Source organism: Littorina saxatilis, linkage group LG15 (genome assembly GCF_037325665.1).
Source record: "Littorina saxatilis isolate snail1 linkage group LG15, US_GU_Lsax_2.0, whole genome shotgun sequence".
NCBI classification, from domain to species: Eukaryota; Metazoa; Mollusca; class Gastropoda; order Littorinimorpha; family Littorinidae; genus Littorina; species Littorina saxatilis.
Genome location: NC_090259.1, coordinates 20,621,632 through 20,642,673, shown reverse-complemented (window position 1 = coordinate 20,642,673; position 21,042 = coordinate 20,621,632). Strand labels below are relative to the sequence as shown.

Here is a 21,042-nt window from a genome sequence, read left to right as displayed (position 1 = left end):
AGTCACACGGGTATTTTGGTGGACATTTTTATATATGCCTATACAATTTTGCCAGGAAAGACCCTTTTGTCAATCGTGGGATCTTTAACGTGCACACCCCAATGTAGTGTACACGATACTAGCGAAATTATTTTTTTTGTTTTTTTGTTCTATAAATGTGACATGCTTTAGGCTGTTATATACTACATTATAACCGAGATGATGTTTTTAGATCCACAGATTTAGGTCGAAAATATGATAGTTTTTCTGAGATGGTGCAGACAACGTTAACCCTCATATAAATTAAATGTATTCCATGGTGGAATCCTGCTTGCACAATCTAATCTATTCAATCTAACCTAATCATAGGCACAATCAATAGAATCAAAATCACTCACTTTTATTTTCTTGCCTTTCTGCTATTCCTCCCGTCTGAGAAAGATCACCAAAGTCATCAAAATCAGGTATTTACCACTGTATGCAACAAGTCTCACAAACTCGAATTATCTCTCTTGCAAACTGACAGATTTAACACCCGCACCATATGATGTCTGACCGGACAATTGCTAATTTGTAAAAAAAAGGGGGGTCCTTTACGTCCTCACAGAAAATTTTCCTTTTAGGGACATGAGTTGATGATACGCTAAAAGAAGAAAAGGAGGGAAAGAAAAGGGGAAGACCAAGCAATCCCGACCGTGATAGGACCCCGGCCCCGCTCTCCATGAATAAGGGAGGGGGGTGGGGCAATGAGAAATATACTCGGGGATAATTTTTCCTTTATATGCGTTGACTTCCTAGGGGAAGGACCATTAAAAACATGGATTTTTAATTCAATTTTAGTTTCGTTAAGAAAAAGATAAAACTCAGGACCACCTGTTAGAAGGTTTAAAAGTGACAACATTGTGAGAAAAATATAAAGAACATGCGCAAAACGTAATACTGATCTTCTATAGGGTAGTAACATTTGGATACATCATTTCATTGACGCACGCATGAGTTGCTATGCGGCATTTGTTAATTTTAAATAGGATAAAAAGATCTATCTGCGTTGTCCGTCGACCTCCCCGCCACTACAATAGTCGCAGGGGAGGCGACGTCACATTAGCAGTATTACCTGAGAGAGGAAACAGCTATCCTCTCGTTTATATAATCATGTTTTTATGTTTATTGTGTAATCCGAAAACAGGAGTTTAAAACCATCAGGAATTTAAAAAAAAACAAAAAAAACACGCACACGCCCGCGAGGTGGGGCACTGCCCTTCCCGACCTGCGAGCTGTGTGTCCCCTTTGTTTAAGTTAATAGCGTTGACAAATGACGATCATATATTTATGCTGGCTTTATTTTATTTTGCCCCCCATTTAGGGAGTCCAGAATTACAAGGGACTTACAGTGATTTTTTTAATTGTGAGAATTTCCTCAGACGACAGATCTCTGCTCCCCGCGAGAGCGCTGAGGGCCATGAGATAGGTGTCTGGTTTAGGGACGGACACTTTATTTTTTGTCACAAAACAGAGGTATCCGTTAATAAGTTGATGAGAGCCTCGGGGCTCTGCTTCTGCCTAGCAGTCACCATAGAGGTGAGGCAGAGCTCCAGGTAGCCTCTCAGGTCTTTTTCTTCTGGTTCTTGGGTTGTTATGAACTTGCGCTCGGAAGCGAGAGGTTGCGTGTTCAGGCCTGGGTCAGGCCGCAATTTTCTCCCCCCTTTCCTAACCTAGGTGGTGGGTTCAAGTGCTAGTCTTTCGGATGAGACGAAAAACCGAGGTCCCTTCGTGTACACTACATTGGGGTGTGCACGTTAAAGATCCCACGATTGACAAAAGGGTCTTTCCTGGCAAAATTGTATAGGCATAGATAAAAATGTCCACCAAATACCCGTGTGACTTGAAATAAAGTGTAAAAAAATTCCATCTCACACGGCATTAAGTCTCAGGGCTTGGAAACATGAATACACGCATGCAGGGGAAAAAAAATGGGTAGCGCCGTATACTGTATGGCAGCTCGCTTTCCCCAGGGAGAAAGCAGCCCGAATTTCTGTGAGGTTACCCTCATGGACTATATAAAATCTTATCTCTTATCTCTTAACACAGAGTCTCTGTGACTATCGACTTTTTTGAGGACTTTTGCTAATTTGCGAAACGAACTAACTTTATGTAGGCCACGACCTCTCAAAGGGGTGAGAACCGTGTCAGTGTATTAACCAATCATATGAACACCTTAATTGTCCGGCACGTGCGCTCTCAAAATCCACTGACCAATAGCCGACGAGAACGACATCACTGCAGGACGGTCAAGTCATGCAATCCAATTGGGCGGTGTTTATGATGCTCCCCGTGTCGACCACTGTTGCGTCTTCAAATGTCCAGTGTCAATTGTATTGGATGATTCTCAACGCCCAATACAAAACGCTTATAACTTTTATCAACGCAACTTTTAACTTGTACAGCCCCACTCCCGTCATCCTCCCGGCCCCACCCCCACACACCCAGCTTTTTCTTAGCGTACAACCACCTCATGTCCCAAATAGAATCTTATTCTGGGGACACAAATAGAAATTTACATACATTCAACTCGTGGTCAAAACAACGTTTATGCTTGCGGCCATTGTCACCTAGGCGAGACCATGAAATCTTGGCGAAAAATGTTTAATATCTTTATTGTACAAAATAAAACAAACTAACAAAAGCCGATTTTATCTCACAGAATATTATCATGCTGTTCTCGCAACAACAACAACAACAACAACAACAACAACAACAACAACAACAACAACAACAACAACAACAACAACAACAACAACAACAACAACAACAACACCACTTCAGGGAGTTATTCCATGAAAAATGCATGGATGTATAATTTCTATTCGATTTTGTTTTCGCTGTGTACAAAAGGAAACAAACAAACTGACAATAACCGATTTTATCTTACAGAATATGATCATGCTGTTCTGGCAACAATAACAAAAACACTTAACAGAGTTATTCCATAAAATCGCATGGATGTATTATATATTTTCTATTCGGAAAAAAACCACCCGAATGTTATGCTTAAAGTATTCCCATACACGTTTTAGGATTGGACATGAAACGGTTACCGAAGGTGCTTTTCCTCAGGCCCGAACAGACACTTCGGCATGCTTGAATTCTTTGACATTCAACAAGGCTTGAGTCGGTTTCGTGTAATCCCTTTGCCTAATCAGTCAAATTATACAAGTCATAAAAAATGTTCCCGGCAGATATCAAACCATACGTGCAGAAGTATCGTCTGTTTCTCACGCGGGCTTAAAGCTTAATTATGATCAAAGCACTCTCTGAATGGTAACATGAAAGCACAGCTGTTTAATATTTTCCCACACACACACACGCACACGTGCGCACGAGAAAACATAAGACTTTCATAAGTAATGTGATTAATCAACATGAAATAAACTTTTTTGTTGGCTTCTAGCGTGAAAAAGCGCGTGGGTTGCACGAACATTTTCATAATAATAAACATCACCTTTATCACAGACTTATATCCCATTTCGTGACACCTACCACTACTCCACTACATCAAAGGATGTCTGTTGAGATAATCGAATGGTTCAAAACTTTCAAACCTGCGCGCATATTCTAAGCCGACTAACACATAATAGTCAAGGACATCATAAAATGGTTCTCGGTGAAAACTTGACCGAGGGCCATTTTACGACGTCCTTGACTAGATAGTGTTAATGGCCAAACCAAGCACAACCCGAGTGTGTCAAGTATACTCATGTGCGTTGCTTCTTGGACAATGTAAAGAACACCGAAAGTACTTCAATGCCGTCCTCGAGTTACGTTGACTTTTACAAAGGTTGCAGCTGACACGGCTTACGTAATCCGGTTTCCTGGTCATGTGTGTGAAAAATGTGTCCATTAAAAGCATAATCTTTAATTCATATATTATTTCAAAAAAGATGTTAAAACTAAGGACCACCTTTTGTTAAAAACTTTAAGAGTGAAACGTTATGTGAAAAATAGAGAAACTGTGGCCTATTATGTGTTTTCGCCGGTAGGTGTCAATTGGCAGGCCAGGCACTTAATCACGCTTGACTCCCCTCCGCTTAAGCGGCAATCGTTTAGCAAGCGCCGGTGTCTGCTTCAAGAAAGCCCTTCACATCCAGATTAAGTGAGGGAACATCGAATAGTGACATTTTTCGATGTGATTTTTTGATTTCATAAACAACAATTTTGAAAAATAATATAAAAGAGATAAATATTTTGCAAATACCGTATCTGGGTGGTCTAAATCAGACTACCATAACTGTCTCGTTGTAGGCCTTTTTTTTCTTCCAAGTATATACAACTATTGCAACAACAATAAAGAGTTAACAGGCAAGTGATATTTAATTTAGAAATGGAATACGCTTTAATTTAAAACAAAAGCACAACGAACAAGATGTTTTAATTTATTTCGCTCCAAGTCAAAACATCTAAATAGTTTTAAATGCGCATTTAGTCCGCTGTCGCACGGAGGAATGTAGGATTACCAAAACCGGCAAAATCAAAACTGGGCAAAACTTGATTTAAAAGAACGCCCCCCCCCCCCCCCCTGTAGAATTTGCACCGCTAGATGCGTTGGCGGCATCCCATCCTGCCTCTCCCAACTTGCCGTATCCCAGTCTGCCTTACCCAATTTGCCGCATCCCGGCCTGCTGCTTTGCGTGTGTATTTGTGTTTGTGAGGCAGGGAAAGAGAGAGAGAGAGAGAGAGAGAGAGAGAGAGAGAGAGAGAGAGAGAGAGTGACTGAGAGAGAGAGAAAGAGAGAGAGAGAAAATAGAGAGAGAGGGGGGAGAGAGAGAAAGAGAGAGAGATAGAGAGAGAGACACACACACACATACACAGAGAAAGAGAGAGAGAGAGAGAGAGAGAGAGAGAGAGAGAGAGAGAGAGAGAGAGAGAGAGAGAGAGAGAGAGAGAGATGTCAACACAATCAAGGAAAAGAAAAGCCTAACAAAGAATTTCAAGTGGCAGCCCAAATTTTCGACCTGTTGCCAGGCCTTCCTCAGCGGCGTTTAATTCTGCGAGACGCCAATTCATGCATCAAGTACTAAGCAACACAATACCATAGTTAATTCTGTTACGAAACACAAAGCAAATATTTCAAAGATAAAATCTACAAGACTTGACTAAAATTAATGTAAAAAATCAACAAGAAGAAACAGAGGCGAAAACAGTATTTGACTTTCAATGTTTTTGCAGAAAACTTGTTTACGGCAATAGTGGAAACTAACATGTTTTATGAACGTGTTTATGTTTTGCAATCTTGTTTTCTGATTTATCCATCTATATATTTATTTACCTATTTTCACTTTACTTATTTAGTTCCGATCAAATGATCCGCTGCAAGAGCAGTTTGTAAATAAAATCAGCGATACAAAATGCCTCCGTTTCACTTAGATGGCGTATGGAAATAATTAATAACCTTATTTTATGATGGGTGACCTCATTGCAAATTGCTGACATTTAAAAAACGATATCAAAAATAGAGTTACTAGACGGAGCCCTTCGGGGCGTTTAGTCATGCTTGAGACGTATATTCACATGTTTTGATAGAGTATGTCCTTATCTGCGACCAAAAGACAAATTGTTGCTTCAACAGTGCTTTGAGCGGATCATTAAGTATTGCACTTTCGCGTCTAATAACGTACAGTGTCTAAGATTAAATACGGCGAAGTGGTCTGAGCCTACAATGTTTAAATGTTTTATTGCATAACTTCTAAAAACTAGTTCCATGGTCTCATCCCTCCCCCCATCTACCCCCCCCCCCCTCATCCCCTATTTTTTTTAAAAATATTTTTTCTTTTCTTTTCTTGCTCCTCTTACAGTATCACAGTAAATTTTCCCAAATAGATCCTAGTTACCTAAGAGGACGTTAATCCCCAAAGTCAGCCAGTCAGTCAGTCATTAAAGGCAAAAGCGAGGTAACGCACAACTGGGTCCGACCAGTAAAGCCGTCGCTGCCTGTGTGACAACCATCCTAAAAATCTACCACAGCGGGAAACTTTCAAGTTAAGTATTTTCAACCATCATGTGCCCGCATTCAACTTTACAATCAAAGGATGTCTGTTGAGATAATCGAATGGATCAAAACTTTGAAACCTGCGCGCATATTCTAAGCCGACTAACACATAATTGTTAAGGACATCATAAAATGGTTCTCGGTGAAAACTTGACCGAGGGCCATTTTACGACGTCCTTGACTCGAGTGTGCGCTGCTTCCTGGGCAAGGTAAAGAACACCGAAAATACTTCAATGCCGTTCTCGAGCTACGCTGACTTTTACAAAGGGTACAGCTGACACGGCTTACGTAATCTGGTTTCCTGGTCATTTGTGTGAAAAATCTGTCCGACAAAGAAGAAGAAGAAGAAGTGCGCGCAGAGAGAGAGAGAGAGAGAGAGAGAGAGAGAGAGAGAGAGAGAGAGAGAGAGACAGACAGACAGACAGACAGACAGACAGACAGACAGACAGACAGACAGACAGACAGACAGACAGACAGACAGACAGACAGACAGACTTTTTGCACTCGTTAAAATGTCAGTCGATACTGGAATGAATGTTGAAACATTGTAAACCTAAAAAAAAAAAAAATGATAATAATATTAAAATTAAACATTCATACGAGTTACTATCTGTGACAAGGACGCATAAGAAGTATAGCAACTAAATATTAATCCGCTTACCCATTGCTCCTCTTCGCACCTCGGCCTGTGAGTCGTCCTTTTCCTGAGTACTTGCACACAAGTTTTGCGTATGCATACTTCAGTTCGTCTGGAAAAGGCTGTTTTGAATTCTTGTTCGCAAGTTGAACAGCACGACTGTATTTGACCACGTACACCAAATCGTTCTTTCTGAAAAAGTCTGCCAGCCGTTCGGTAAGATCATTCCAACTTCTGAATGTTTTCCCCAACTGTCATTTGTGCCATTTCTCAGCGATTGATCAACGGTGTGGTTATTATGGATGTAGTAAGTGTCGAATTGTGAGAATGCACAGTTCTGTCCGCCAAGTGGTTTTAAACACTGCGCGTATTTGCACCAAGTAATAACGTGTCACATCAAAATAGTTCTTTACCTGTCAGATAGTTTAGCGCCAAAAACATGAACCAATGATAGCCCATGGATTAGTAAGTCATATGATGTTGGGGCGGGGCCAATGAACTAATGTCAACACAGTAAGTATCAACCAATGTTTGGGTCCGCCCCCACATCACGTGGACTGGGTGGCCGAGTGGTAACGCACTTGCGCTCGGAAGCGAGAGGTTGCGAGTTCGACCCTGGGTCAGGGCGTTAGCAATTTTCTCCCCCCTTTCCTAACCTAGGTGGTGGGTTCAAGTGCTAGTCTTTCGGATGAGACGAAAAACCGAGGTCCCTTCGTGTACACTACATTGGGGTGTGCACGTTAAAGATCCCACGATTGACAAAAGGGTCTTTCCTGGCAAAATTGTATAGGCATAGATAAAACAATGTCCACCAAAATACCCGTGTGACTTGGAATAATAGGCCGTGAAAAGTAGGATATGCGCCGAAATGGCTGCGATCTGCTGGTCGATGTGAATGCGTGATGTATTGTGTAAATAATTCCATCTCACACGGCATAAATAGATCCCTGCGCCTTGAGTCCGAGTCTGGAGATACGCGCGCGATATAAGACTTCATATATATAATCACGTGACCCATAAACCCATCGCCTGTAATTAGATCATACTATTACCGCTTCAGTGCTGAGACATCCTGCTTGCTGGCGCGCGCTCAGAGAAAAAAATTCCCTCTTTATCTTCACTTCTGATGCTCATCCTATTGTTGTTGGCACTCGGGTTTGTTTGTTTGTTTGCTTAACGCCCAGCCGACCACGAAGGGCCATATCAGGGCGGTGCTGCTTTTGACATATAACGTGCGCCACACACAAGACAGAAATCGCAGCACAGGCTTCATGTCTCACCCAGTCACATTATTCTGATACCTGACCAACCAGTCCAGCACTAACCCCATAATGCCAGACGCCAGGCGGAGCAGCCACTAGATTGCCAATTTTAAAGTCTTAGGTATGACCCGGCCGGGGTTCGAACCCACGACCTCCCGATCACGGGGCGGACGCCTTACCACGAGGATTGGGACTCGGGTAACAGGGAGCGAAGGGCAGTGCCCCACCTAGTGATCGAGTGCCACAACCCAGACTTTTCCCTTAATATATATATAGGTTTTAAACTCCTGCTTCCGGATTATACAAAACACATTAAAACATGTATTAAACAATGGCGACTGCACGTGAGAGGGAACAATACAGAGACCAAAAAGCAATGTACTCACGTTAAAATGACGAACACGGAACGAATAACAGCGACGTTTCGACCTAAGGGTCTTCTTCAGGCACAAAAACACAAAAATACACACACAAAAAAGAAGAAGAAAGACGATAGAACAAATGAAGAGAAGAATAACTGACAAAACAACTGCACTGCACAAACCAACAAATGACAAAGTCACACAAAAAAGAAGAAGAAAGACGATAGAACAAATGAAGAGAAGAATAACTGACAAAACAACTGCACTGCACAAACCAACAAATGATAAAGTCACACAAAAAAGAAGAAGAAAGACGATAGAACAAATGAAGAGAAGAATAACTGACAAAACAACTGCACTGCACAAACCAACAAATGACAAAGTCACACAAAAAAGAAGAAGAAAGACGATAGAACAAACGAAGAGAAGAATAACTGACAAAACAACTGCACTGCACAAACCAACAAATGACAAAGTCTTTGTCATTTGTTGGTTTGTGCAGTGCAGTTGTTTTGTCAGTTATTCTTCTCTTCGTTTGATCTATCGTCTTTCTTCTTCTTTTTTGTGTGTGTATTTTTGTGTTTTTGTGCCTGAAGAAGACCCTTAGGTCGAAACGTCGCTGTTATTCGTTCCGTGTTCGTCATTTTAACGTAAGTACATTGCTCTTTGGTCTCTACATTAAAACATGTTTACATTAACGAGAGGATAGCTGTTTTCTCTCAATTTTACTTCCCTATAGGTCAGTATTACGTGTTTGCGCATGTTCTTTATATTTTTTCTTACAATGTTGTCACTTTTAAACCTTTTAACAGGTGGTCCCGAGTTTTATCATTTTTTAACGAAACTATAATTGAATTAAAGTCCATGTTTTTAATGGTCCTTCCCTTAGGAAGTCAACGTATATAAAGGAAATATTATGAATACTCCTCTTACAAGGACCTTAACATATATCTCTTATTGCCCCCCCCCCCCCCCTCCCGTACTCATGGAGAGTGGGTCCTGGGTCCTATCACGGTCGGGCTTGCTTGATCTTGCCCTTTTCTTTTCCTCCTCTATCTTTTTTTTTATCATATTACCCCAGTCCTGTCCGAGGCCAACAATCTATGCCTGTAGGACGTTAATATATCTTGTAAGTAACTGCGCTGGCTGCAAAATTCCTCAAACGGGAGGTGATTTTAGACAGGCAAGGCACTGGTTTTCCCTTGAGACATGAGAAAATGACTTCTTTTTTTTCATTTTTCTCTGATGGATTGGCTCGCTAATTAAGAATGATAACCACAATAATTTAGAAAAAGAACAGTTTAAACTCTGATGTCATCGTAACACACAGGGACATGTCTATACTAGTTTTACCGCGCTGGCGTCAAACAACACTTTTCATCTCAAACTCCTTACGACCAGACAAAATATATTCATGTCCCATAGGCATGTATTGTTAGCCTTTTAAGAACATGATCTGGGTTATAGGAAAAAAAGCACCGAACGAACGAAAATTAAGGGGCTTAAATTAAGGTCTAAATTGCCTATTATTGGTTTATACGATAGTTAAAAAAAAAATTTTTAAATGTAAAAAAAAAATCGGGAGCTGGTTAAAAACAGAAGGATGACGGGAGTGGGGGTGATAAGATATTTAAAAATATCTGTTAAGATTGGATAAAATTGAGTACTTTGTATCACCTTGGTATAAGTGGGGTCCACATACGTAATCTGGGGGGATGGGACGATAAAATCGAGTGTTTATTTCATCCCAATGATGTTAAAAGTTATACAATCAGAGCCACATTTGGTTTACAAACAGTCAGACAGAGACTTAAAGTTTAGTGAAGAGCGGCTCTGCAGTTTCTGTCTTCTGCGTAGTGAAGAAAAACCGGCTTCGGAGGTAAACGCCTTTCCACCACGCCACAACCCTTACAACATTTTTGCGTGAAAACTGTCTGTCTGTCTGTCTGTCTGTCTGTCTGTCTGTCTGTCTGTCTCTCGCTCTCTCTCCCTCTCTCTCTCTCCCTCCCTTATGTGCTCCCTCTCTCTCCCTCCCTTCCTCCGTACCTCTCTCTCTCTCCCTCCCTCCTTTGCTCCCTCTCTCTCTCTCCATCCCTCTCTCCGTACCTCTCTCTCCCTTCCTCCGTACCTCTCTCTCTCTCCCTCCCTCCTTTGCTCCCTCTCCCTCCCTCCTTCATTTGCTCCCTCTCTCTCCCTTCCTCCATACCTCTCTCTCTTCCTCCTTTGCTCCCTCTCTCCCCCTTCCTCCTTTGCTCCCTCTCTCTCTCTCCCTCTCTTTCTCAGTACCTCTCTCTCTCCCTCCCTTCCTCCGTACCTCTCTATCTCCCTCCCTTCCTCCGTACCTCTATCTCTCCCTCTCTTCCTCCGTACCTCTCTCTCTCCCTCCCTCCTTTGCTCCCTCTCTCTCCCTCCCTCCTTTGCTCACTCTCCCTTCCTCCATACCTCTCTCTCTCCCTCCCTTATTTGCTTCCTCTCTCTCTCTCCCTTCCACCGTACCTCTCTCTCTCCCTCCCTCCTTTTCTCCCTCTCTCTGACTCTCTCTCCCTTCCTCCATTCCCCTCTCTCTCCCCCCTTCCTGTGCTCCCTCTCTCTCCCTCCCTCCTTTGCTCCCTCTCTCTCTCTCCCTTCCTCCGTACCTCTCTCTCTCCCTCTTCCTTTGCTGCTCCCTCTCTCTCCCTTCCTCCATACCCCTCTCTCCCTCCCTCCCTTCCTCCATACCTCTCTCTCTCTCTCCCTTCCTCCATACCTCTCTCTCCCTCCCTCCTTTGCTCCCTCTCTGTCCCTCCCTCCTCCGTACCTCTCTCTCTCCCTCCCTCCTTTGCTCCCTCTCTCTCTCCCTCCCTTTATCCGTGCCTCTCTCTCTCCCTCCCTTCCTCCATACCTCTCTCTCTCCCTCCCTTCCTCCGTATCTCTCTCTCTCTCCCTCCCTCCTTTGCTCCCTTTCTCTCTCTCTCCCTTCCTCCATACCTCTCTCTCCCTCCCTCCTTTGCTCCCTCTCTCTCTCTTCCTTCCTCCGTACCTTTCTCTCCCTCTCTCCTTTGCTCCCTCTCTCTCTCTCTCTTCCTCCGTACCTCTCTCTCTCCCTCCCTCCTTTGCTCACTCTCTCTCTCTCCCTTCCTCCATACCCCTTTCTCTCCCTCCCTCCTTTGCTCCCTCTCTCTCTCCCTTCCTCCGTACCTCTCTCTCTCCCTCCCTCCTTTGCTCCCTCTCTCTCTCTCCCTTCCTCCATACCTCTCTCTCTCCCTCCCTCCTTTGCTCTCTCTCTCTCCCTCCCTTCCTCCGTACCTTTCTTTCTCCCTCCCTCCTTTGCTCCCTCTCTCTCCCTCCCTCCTTTGCTCCCTCTCTCTCTCTCCCTCCGTTTTTGCGTACCTCTTTCTCTCCTTTCCTTCCTCCGTACCTGTCTCTCTCCCTCCCTTTCTCCGTACCTCTCTCTCTCTCCCTCCCTTCCTCCGTACCTCTCTCTTTCCCTCCTTCCTTTGCTCCCTCTCTCTCTCCCTCCCTTCCTTCGTACCTCTCTCCCTCCCTTTCTCCGTACCTCTCTCTCTCTCGATCCCTCCTTTGCTCCCTCTCTTTCTCTCTCCCTTCCTCCGTACCTCTCTCCCTCCCTTTCTCCGTACCTCTCTCTCTTCCTCCCTCCTTTGCTCCCTCTTTCTCTCTCACCCTTCCTCCGTACCTCTCTCCCTCCCTTTCTCCGTACCTCTCTCTCTCCCTCCCTCCCTCTGTACCACTCTCTCTCCCTCCCTCCTTTGCTCCCTCTCTCTCCCTCCCTTCCTCCGTACCTCTCTCTCTCTCTCCCTCCTTTGCTCCCTCTCTCTCTCCCTCCCTTTATCCGTACCTCTCTCTCTCCCTCCATTCCTCCGTACCTCTCTCTCTCCCTCCCTTCCTCCGTATCTCTCTCTCTCCCTCTCTCCTTTGCTCCCTCTCTCTCTCTCTCTTCCTTCCTCCGTACCTTTCTCTCCCTCTCTCCTTTGCTCACTCTCTCTTTCCCTTCCTCCGTACCTCTCTCTCTCCCTCATTTGCTCCCTCTCTCTCTCCCTTCATCCATACCTCTCTCTTTCCCTCCCTCCTGTGCTCCCTCTCTCTCCTTTCCTCCATACCTCTCTATCTCCCTCCCTCCTTTGCTCCCTCTCTCTCTCTCCCTTCCTCCGTACCTCTCTCTCTCCCTCCATCTTTGCCCCCTCTCTCTCTCTCCCTTCCTCCATACCTCTCTCTCTCCCTCCCTCCTTTGCTCCCTCTATCTCTCTCTCACTCTCTTTCTCCGTACCTCTCTCTCTCCCTCCCTTACTCTCTACCTCTCTCTCTCTCTCCCTCCCTTCCTCCGTACCTCTCTCTCTCCCTCCTTACCTCTCTCTCTCCCTCCCTCCTTTGCTTCCTCTCTCTTTCTCCCTCCGTCCGTATCTCTCTCGCTCACTCCCTCCTTTGCTCCCTCTCTTTCTCTCACCCTCCTTACCTATCTCTCTCTCCCTCCCTCCTTTGCTCCCTCTCTTTCTCTCACCCTCCTTACCTATCTCTCTCTCCCTCCCTCCTTTGCTCCCTCTGTCTCCCTCTCTCCCTCCCTGCCTCTCTCTCTCACTCCCTCCTGTGCTCCCTCTCTCTCTCTCCCTCCCTTCCTCCGTACCTCTCGCTCTACCTCCCTCCTTTGCTCCCTCTCTCTCTCCCTCCTTACCTCTCTCTCTCCCTCCTTACCTCTCTCTCTCCCTCCCTCCTTTGCTCCCTCTCTCTTTCTCCCTTCCTTCTTACCTCTCTCTCCCTCTTTTGCTCCCTCTCTCTCTCTCCCTTCCTCCGTACCTCTCTCTCTCTCTCCCTCCCTCTTTTGCTCCCTCTCTCTCTCTCTCCCTTCCTCCGTACCTCTCTCTCCCTCCCTCTTTTGCTCCCTCTCTCTCTCCCTCCCTCCTTACCTATCTCTCTCCCTCCCTCCTTTGCTCCCTCTCTCTCTCTCTCTCCCTCCCTCCGTACCTCTCTCTCTTCCTCCCTCCGTACCTCTCTCTCTTCCTCCCTCCTTTGCTCCTTCTCTTTCTCCCTCCCTCCTTACCTCTCTCTCTCCCTCCCTCCTTTGCTGCCTCTCTCTCTCTTCCTCCCTCCGTAACTCTCTCTCTACCTCCCTTCTTTGCTCCATCTCTCTCTCCCTCCCTCCTTACCTCTCTCTCTATCTGTCTGTCCTTTGCTCCCTCTCTCTCTCCCTCCCTCCGTACTTCTCTCTCTCTCCCTCCCTCCTTTGCTGCCTCTCTCTCCCTTCCTCCATACCTCTCTATCTCCCTCCCTCCTTTGCTCCCTCTCTCTCTCTCCCTTCCTCCGTACCTCTCTCCCTCCCTTCTTTGCCCCCTCTCTCTGTCTCCCTTCCGGCATACCTCTCTCTCTCCCTCCCTCCTTTGCTCCCTCTATCTCTCTCTCACTCTCTTTCTCCGTACCTCTCTCTCTCCCTTCCTTCATCCGTACCTCTCTCTCTCCCTCCCTTCATCCGTACCTCTCTCTCTCCCTCCCTTCCTCCGTACCTTTCTCTCTCCCTCCCTTCCTCCGTACCTCTCTCTCTCCCTCCCTCCTTTGCTCCCTCTCTCTCTCCCTCCTTACCTCTCTCTCCCCCTACCTCCTTTGCTCCCTCTCTCTTTCTCCCTCCCTCCGTATCTCTCTCTCTCCCTCCCTCATTTGCTCCCTCTCTTTCTCTCACCCTCCTTACCTATCTCTCTCCCTCCCTCCTTTGCTCCCTCTCTCTCTCTCTCTCCCTCCCTCCGTACCTCTCTCTCTCACTCCCTCCTGTGCTCCCTCTCTCTCCCTCCCTCCTTTGCTCCCTCTCTCTCTCCCTCCCTTCCTCCGTACCTCTCTCTCTCCCTCCCTCCTTTGCTCCCTCTCTCTCTCCCTCCTTACCTCTCTCTCTCCCTCCCTCCTTTGCTCCCTCTCTCTTTCTCCCTTCCTCCGTACCTCTCACTCTCTCCCCCCTCTCATTCATTCCACCCCACTATTTCTTTCCCTCCCTCCCTCTCTTCCTCCCTCCCTCCCTTCCACACTCTCTCTCTCTTTCTTCTTCTTTCCCTCCCTCAATCCCACCAAATCTTCCCCCCCCCCCCTCTCTCTCTCTCTCTCCCTCCCTTCTTTTCTCCTTCTCTCTCCATCCCTTTCACTCAGTCCATTCCTATATATCTCTCTTCCTCCCCATTTATCTCCCTTCCTCCGTACATCTCTCTTTATCTTGGTAGTATTATGACATTTATTAAATTAAAAGTAACAAGAAAGCACCTACGCGGTTCATACTTCGCAATAAGTCAAGTCAAGTCAATATTGATTTCAAAAAACCCCTAGGGTTACATGAATAAAATAAATAAAAATTGCAATAAACACGACAAAAAAGATGTAATAATGAGACACAACACTTCGAATTAACCTAAAATAAATCTCATAACAAAATAATTGTAATCATTTTTTTTTTTTACAGGAATGTATATGTTTCTGTGTTTGTTTTTGTTTTAATACAACAACAAAAACCGTGATCAAATAATCAGAACTCTTTCAAAATACTCTCAATAAAATATATTAAATGCAATAACTTTTGTTTTTCTTTAATTCAAATAAATGTTTTAGTTTGACTGCATTTGAATAGAAACTGAATTCTGATGAAAGCAGTTACTGTAAAGTCATTTGAAGTCACATGATAAAAATCACATGGTTTAGTTGAGCAGACCACAAAGTGCAGAGCTAAAATCTGTGTATGAATCTGTGTGAAAATCCAGTCCGTTTGTCCACAGGGATGCTAGGAAGCAGTCAAATGGGGTCGCTCAATCTGCTCAAATCCAGTCAAATGGGGTCGCACGGGCCGACAAATGGGGACGTCTCCGTTTGTCGGAAGCGTCCCCATTTGACTGCTCTCCAGTGACAATCGTCCCCATTTGTCGGTAAAACCACCTACACACACACACACACACACACACACACACACACACAATATCACGAACCAAAACAAAACCACATTACCTTCAACCCCCTCGCTTCCAGGCTACGAGTTGAATATAGCGACGGGTTTGCTGGTTGAAGCCGAATGAGTGTGTAATACTGCGAGGAAGGGTCGCAGCGACACAGATTGTATGCATGTGTGTGTTGTGTTCTGACACGATACAATTCAGGCTAGTTAGTGGGACACCTCTTCAAAGACCATATGAGATTCAGGAAAACCCGCAGTGGGTCTTGATAATAACACAGGCGTACGAAGGTCACAGGAACATTGCTCTTTTTTAAAATGCAATGTGTGCATTGCACGAATTTTAATTATTCTTAAGTGCATGTTTTTGAAATTCAAACACTACTTCTATATATGGATTCCTGGATTCAAGAAATAGCATTGATTAAAAACAAACAAACATTGAAACCATTTGTATATCATCAATCCAATGTCAATTTCAAGACTTCAAATGTAAATTTTCAGTAACAGCCGTCAAGAAGTTTGTTTGTAATCGCTGTGCATTAACAAATCCAGAGCTCACACTTACCAAACTTAAAAAATGTGACAAGAAACAAGTATTATGTTTAGTCTATACATATATTTTATTTCAACAAAGAATTTAAGCTTCTTCTATTGACTTTTTCACATCGTGTGTCACATTGAGCAATATCTTTACTCATGTGACCCTGTTACATGTTCAGACATTTACTGCGTTTTAGTGTCAGCAGATAACATGACCGAATGGTCTGCGGTTTGTTGTCTTAACTGCGCGACACTGAAGATCGGGTTGTAATCATTATTTTTGCTTGTTTGGTTCATATATAGTACACGTGAAAAAACCCACTTTTGTATTACGTCCTTTTTACATTTAGTCAAGTTTTGACTAAATGTTTTAACATAGAGGGGGAATTGAGACAAGGGTCGTGGTGTTTTTTTCATTTTTTCGATAAATGTCTTTTATGACGTCATATCCGGCTTTTTGTAAAAGTTGAGGCGACACTGTCACACCTTCATTTTTCATTCTGTGAGTTCCACAGCTTGACTAAATGTAGTCATTTCGCCTTACGCGACTTGTTTTCTTTTCTGGTATTTTTCTTTGGAGGTCAGAAAATAAAAATTGGATCTTGCACGACACACACACACACACACACACACACACACACACACACACACACACACACACACACACACACACACACACACACACACACATATACACACACACGCATTGCACACACAAACGCACGCAGACGCGTGCAGTCACGGTTACTTATAAACACAAACATACGCACAGACGTACGGACGGACGGACACACGGACGGACGGACAGACAAACATGCAATCAGACGTAGGCTTACACATCTGACAGACAGACAGACATTAGATTGACATGCACTCACATAATTATGCGTACACAACTACACACTGAGTGTGTTTTGTGTGCATCATGAAAAACATGACATTGATACTTTCCCCGAATGTTTTAATCATGTGAACAACTGTTTGCTTTGTTTTAAGCTGGGCCATTTTCTGAGGTATTTCTCCCACGATCACTTGGTTGTCGTCATTGTGTGTGTGTGTGTGTGTGTGTGTGTGTGTGTGTGTGTGTGTGTGTGTGTGTGTGTGTGTTTGTGAGTGAGTTTGTTTGTGTGATTGTGTGTGCTTGTGTGTGTGTATATGTGTGTGCGTGCGTGTGTGTATGTGTTTGTGTGTGTGTGTGTATGTTTGTGCGTGTGTGAGTGTGTGTGTGTGTGTGTGTATGTGTGTGTGTGCGTGCGTGCGTGTGCGTGAGTGTGTGCAATTTTGTAAATGAAAACATAAATAAACTAAGTTACGAAAGATAAAAGAAAGAGAGCAAGCAAGCAAACAAACAGGTAAGTAACAAATTGAAAAAAAAAATCGTTTTTATTCTCAATATAAGAACACTGGTGTATTTCGATTTTGAAACTTTCACGTACATTTCAAACAGCACAACAAGGAGGAACAAGGAACTTAGTCGATAAATATCGACAGGGGGCGGACAAATGGTTTACATGTGAAATGTGTGTATATGGGTGTGGTTCTGAAACAAACAAACCATGTGAACCCCCCCATCCCACCGCTCGCGGGCTGAACGACTGACGCGGTCTTTTCCAGAAGAACACCGCGTGTACATAATACACAATTCGATCGCGTAGCACTGCCAATGCACATTTTCGCAACGAAAACCGTGCTACTGTTTCTTGTGTGTTAAATCTGAAAGCAATATAAGTGAACGAACAATTGAAAACTGATATCACGTTACTAAACTCCCAAAAGTAATAAATTACTTCTGACTGCGGTACACAATACGGCAGTCACCTCTGCGAATGCTGTCGAAGAATCTAACCGAAAGTAAACATTCTGGGAATCTACGCGCATCGGCCTTGACGCAAGTTCAATACTGAGCCAGTGAGCGCGCCGCGGCGAAGTTGGCCGCTGTAAGTCTCGCAGCGCTGGCTGGCTGAGCGAGTTGCGTGTCCATCCATATTAGGTCCAAGCCGCACCGTAGATCAGATTAGTAGGTGCTTGATTTTGGTATTTTGATTTTACATAACATTAAACCTTTCTTGGGGTTCATGGTCATGGCAACAGCCATAATAATATTATATCATGTATAATATTACATTTCAGCATATTTGAATTACATGTCATCATACCAAACTGTCATACATTTTTATTCCTACATCATTCTGATTGATCACAACCAAACCTACTATCAGTGGACACATCCAAATGTAAGCGCCTGTTCTTGACAACTTTTAATCGATCTAAAAATAGCAACTTGCAGGGCCCTTTGCCACCAACAGACACTGTTTGGCCTGTAGGTAAAATGTACAATGTATTTTCTGATTTGTGCACAAAAGCTTTTTTTCTTTTTTCTTTTTTTTAACATAACAATGTTTAATGTCACTGTATGTTTAAAAGACCATGGTCATATTTGTAAAAAAAATGTTAAATTAGAAAATAAATAACATTTTGGTTCATGATTTTTCCTACACCTGTGCTAAAAATAAGAAATAAAAATGTCGGGTATATAAGTCACTCAAATACAGCTAGGTATGAATGGCTCGGTTTGAGTTTGTTGCAGTTGACCCTGCACAATGCGACATATCATGTTTTTGTTGAACAATTTTGACGTCACCCCTCCCATAGGGTGACGTATTTCACAACTTCCTGTGTTACACAAACTCTGTGATGACCAATTTTGACGTCACCCCTCCCATAGGGTGACGGATTTCACAACTTTCTACAGATGAACAATGTTGCCTTCACCCCTCCCATAGGGTGACGGATGTCACAACTTCCTGTGTACACAAACTGATGACGTATTTCACAACAAAATGGCGCTGCCCATGGTCAACCTCTAAACTATCCGTATAGAATGGGGGCGTCCTCGCCCCCATAATAATGTTGAAAGCAAGAACAACAATGGCAGCAGAGACATATTTCGTCACGCTCATAAGAAAAATACCGTATCTCAGTGTTAGGCATTTCTGTAGTGAAACTACAGGGGAAGCGACTGGAAGGGTATCTATCATGTGTTAGAGAGTATAAACTCCCAGACCATCGGAAACCATTGCCACGGTAACGTGAGCAAAACTGCCGATCTCGTTTCTTGAGTTAGGCTCTTTTTCTTTATGATACAGGAAGACTTGTTTTGAGAATGTGAAGGTATGCAAAAGCTCTCTTTGTGGGTTGTTATGCAGTTTTGCTGATTGAAAATGAAATGTTGATGTCAGCTCTTTATCTCACGTTTATCCCGTGGTAACCGGCAGCTCGAAATAGGCAGTTTGCAACTTATAACTAAAATGAAATAGGCAGATTGTTCAGAAACCAAAGAAGTTTTTTTGCGTTTTTCTCAAAACATCAAAAAATGACACAGGCAATTATCTTATGAGCGTGACGATTATCTCCGCAGATCCACGACTGTCGAACAGCACAGCAAGGATCGATATATACTTTATTGGTTCGTACTCCAATAACAAAAGCCAAGAGCGAAGAGTAAACTACAGATATTGACGCATTGAGAATTCTCTTTGATCACGACAGAGTAAGCCTTCGATCTCGCCCCCAAGAGATAGTTATTTGTTGCCAACAATTCTTCTTCTTCTACCGGCACGGTTGGCCAAGTGGAAAGGCGTCCGCCCCGTGATCGGGAGGTCGTGGGTTCGAACCCCGGCCGGGTCATACCTAAGACTTTAAAATTGGCAATCTAGTGGCTGCTCCGCCTGGGGTCTGGCATTATGGGGTTAGTGCTAGGACTGGTTGGTCCGGTGTCAAAATAATGTGACTGGGTGAGACTGTGCTGCGACTTCTGTCTTGTGTGTGGCGCACGTTAAATGTCAAAGTAGCACCGCCCTGATATGGCCCTTCGTGGTCGGCTGGGCGTTAAGCAAAAAAAAAAAAAATCTTCTTCTTCTTCTTCTTCTTCTTCTTTGTTCATGGGCTGAAACTCCCACGATCTTTTACGGGTATGGCCGTTTTTACCCCGCCATTCAGGCAGCCGTATGTCGCTTTCCGGGGAAAAGATCCGTTCAAACGGGCACAATGGCCCAGTGGATAAGACCGCACCTGCACCGCTAATATCACCATTGCTCGTACCTTAGATAAGAACCAAAACAGATCTATCATGTATCTTATCGCATTAGATACGAACCATCTAAGCGGGAAGTGAAGTACCTTTAATTTCTCACTAGATTTCTAAAATGTTGTTTGGAGTCACGCTCTCATATTGACGGAGCACATCATTATTGTGTTCAGAGTCAGTGAGGCGTTTATTTCAACTTAACCCATCCCGCCTTGCAAGTTTCTTTCAAAGCTTTTGATATTGTAAATGCGTGGGGGTTGAAAGCCGACGTTTCATGTGCGCAGTTACGCGAGGCCCACGCATAAAAGCTGAATAAAAATTTACAAAGCTGAATAACAACTTTCCTTTTAATCTTTTACCGCGCGATGTCAAATTGTCCAAGGTGAACTGCGTGCTATGGTATGGTTGGGTGTATGCTACATAGAAGCAGGTCATTGGAATTATCACATAATTAGGTGACCAAATAAGGCGGAAAACGAGAGAGAGAAAGAGAGAGAGAGAGAGAGAGAGAGAGAGAGAGAGAGAGAGAGAGAGAGAGAGAGAGAGAGAGAGAGAGAGAGAGAGAGAGAGAGATAGAGCCGGAGAGAGAGAGGGAGAGAGATAGAGAGAGAGAGAGAGAGAGAGAGAGAGGGAGAGAGAGAGAGAGAGAGAAAGAGAGACGGAGACAGATAATGAAAGAGAGAGAGAGAGGGGGAGAGAGAGAGAGAGAGAGAGAGAGAGAGAGAGAGAGAGAGAGAGAGAGAGAGAGAGAGAGAGAGAGAGAGAATCACAAAATAATATTTAAGTTCTTCCACAGGCATTTGTCTTAAACACATGAAGCCTGACTACATGCTGAACCAAAGTACATAATTTGATTGCTTCGCTACATACGAACACTGGTGTATCTGTAATTTACCACTTCAACTCAGTTACAAACGAAATATTAAGCATTATGCAATATCTTTGTTTACCGTATGCTAAATTCCCCAAAGAGCGGGATGCGTATGGGATGAAGAAGAGAGCATCATTCCTCATCGTAAGGCGACATGCGCACCAGAAAGAACATCATCCACTCAATCGGTTTCGTCGCTCCATTCACCGGCCAGTCAAAATCTCCGGAGGAGAACGTTCCATACCCCTCGCACCCAGGACCGTACCACCCAGCCTTGCCCTTCAGACCATAACACCCGTTCACATCATGATCCGCAGCGCTGAACACCCAAGGCCCCGAGGAGACGGCAAA

The 21,042-nt window shown here is 44.2% G+C and overlaps 2 protein-coding genes across 4 annotated transcripts in view; both read right to left on the bottom strand.

Annotated features, from left to right (window-relative positions):
- The window catches only part of LOC138948792 (folylpolyglutamate synthase, mitochondrial-like), a 324,370-nt gene extending 308,983 nt beyond the window's left edge, over nucleotides 1-15,387 (bottom strand). Inside the window, exon 1 of one of the 2 annotated variants that reach the window (XM_070320407.1) lies at nucleotides 15,247-15,387. The gene's annotated coding sequence lies outside the window, so the exon portion shown is untranslated. The remainder of the gene's footprint in view (nucleotides 1-15,246) is intronic. The other variant, XM_070320408.1, reaches the window with a different exon arrangement.
- LOC138948791 (fibropellin-1-like) overlaps nucleotides 1-21,042 on the bottom strand; it is a 334,700-nt gene that overhangs the window by 201,530 nt on the left and 112,128 nt on the right. The gene's annotated exons all lie outside the window — the stretch shown is intronic.